Below are 2,261 nucleotides of genomic sequence, written 5' to 3' on the forward strand. Positions count from 1 at the left end.
CTGAGCATTACTATGGATTCCATATTACTTCAGAAGGTGAGACACTTATTAGTGATGAGACACTAGTAAGTCATGATGACCCTAACAGCTACGAGGAAGCCATGGCGGGCCCCGAGTCTGCTAAATGGAAAGAGGCTATGGATAGCGAGATACAATCCATGTATGACAATCAAGTTTGGAACTTGGTTGAGAATGTACCAGGTCGAAAGACTGTAGGGTGCAAATGGGTCTTCAAAAAGAAGACCGACATGGATGGTAAAGTACACACTTATAAGGCTAGGCTGGTTGCAAAGGGCTTCTCTCAAATTCCTGGAGTGGACTATGATGAGACCTTTTCTCCGGTAGCCAAGATTAAGTCTATTCGGGTTCTGTTAGCCATAGTCGCATTTCATGACTATGAAATTTGGCAAATGGATGTCAAAACCGCTTTCCTTAATGGGAAGTTGGCTGAAGATGTTTACATGAGTCAGCCAGAGGGTTTTGTCAGTAACGAGTACCCTAATAGAGTGTGTAAGCTTGAGAAATCCATTTATGGATTAAAGCAAGCACCTCGCAGATGGAATCTTTGCTTTGATGAAAAGGTCAAGGAATTTGGCTTTTCTAGGAGTGAAGATGAATCTTGTGTATATGTCAAGGCTAGTGGGAGTATAGTTAGCTTTTTGGTATTGTATGTGGATGACATACTACTCATAGGAAACGACATTCCAACCTTGCAGGAAGTAAAGTCCTGGCTTGGAAAGTGTTTCGCTATGAAGGACCTTGGTGAAGCTGCCTATATTTTGGGGATAAGAATCTTGAGAGATCGGAGTAAAAGACTAATTGGACTTAGTCAAAGTACCTACTTGGAGAAGACTCTGAAGAGATTCAGAATGCAAGACTCCAAGAAAGGAGAGGTGCCCATCCAGAGTAGCGCCAAGCTGAGTAAGACACAAAGCCCTAGCACTGAGGCTGAGATAGCAGAAATGAGTCGATTACCTTATGCTTCGGCTGTAGGTTCGATCATGTATGCTATGACGTGTACTCGACTTGATGTAGCCTTTGCCTTGAGCATGGTTAGCAGGTTTCAGGGGAATCCTGGCAAGGCACACTGGACTGCGGTAAAGAGTATTCTCAAGTACCTGCGAAGGACTAAGGACTGGGTCCTTACCCTCGGTGGGAGTGATGACTTGAGAGTTGTAGGGTATAGTGATGCTAGCTTCCAGACTGATAGGGATAACTTCCGCTCTCAGTCGGGCTGGGTCTTTACCCTAAATGGAGGAGCAATTTCTTGGAAGAGTTCCAAGCAAGAGACAGTGGCTGATTCTACTTGTGAATCAGAGTATATTGCAGCTAGCGAAGCAGCAAAGGAGGCGTTATGGCTGAGGAACTTCATTGGAGACCTTGGAGTTGTACCAGCTATTAAAGAGCCGATGGAAATTTTCTGTGATAGTGAAAGTGCTGTTGCCTTAGCCAAGGAACCAAGGGATCACGGGAGATCCAGACACATCGACAGAAAATATCATTTCATCAGACATCGGATCGAAGAAGGACTCCTCGTGGCAAAGAGGGTATCATCGGATGAGAACCCAGCAGATCCCCTCACGAAGGGACTGACTCGGGTTAAGCATCTCCAGCATGCTCGGAGCATAGGGCTGAAGGATGATATTAGATTTAGTAGTTAGATAATCTCGAAATTTGTAAAGTGTAATTGACATTTGATGATGAATAAAAGTGTTTTATTTATGAGTAAAGTGTTGCTATCTCTTGTCGGTCATTTACTATATTTCTTTTGCATGTTTTGACTTCCAGAATAATTCTGTTTGGTATAACATATTATTCAAACCTCCACAGTCGGTCATATGTCGGAAGTAGGTATGAATCAAGACTGTCATGTTTGATTGTAGAGGTCTGGGACAAGGCTACAACAATCATGAGTGCTCATAAGTTCTGAGCATTGGACTCAACCCACGCTCACTGGAACCACTTCATGGAATTCTATCTCGAGTGATCGTGAGACGGTAATATCATATAAATCTTTAAACCTAGAGATATGATTTGTTACTTACGAGTTGGTTATGCATTGATTGTACGAAAAACGCATTGGTAACTCGATGTTATAAAATCGTGCTCTTATGTGTAATTCAATAAGTAGTAGAACAAACATATGAGTCGAAGTTTATCTGTTCCTTCTTGGATTAGAAGCTGATATCTGGGCCCCTCGATGATTTTGTTTTGACCTATGTACCGGGCCCGGTCAGAACTAGATTGATGTGTTCAATAAA

This window comes from Lactuca saligna, chromosome 3, assembly GCF_052625555.1.
Source record: "Lactuca saligna cultivar CGN05327 chromosome 3, ASM5262555v1, whole genome shotgun sequence".
Taxonomy (NCBI): Eukaryota; Viridiplantae; Streptophyta; class Magnoliopsida; order Asterales; family Asteraceae; genus Lactuca; species Lactuca saligna.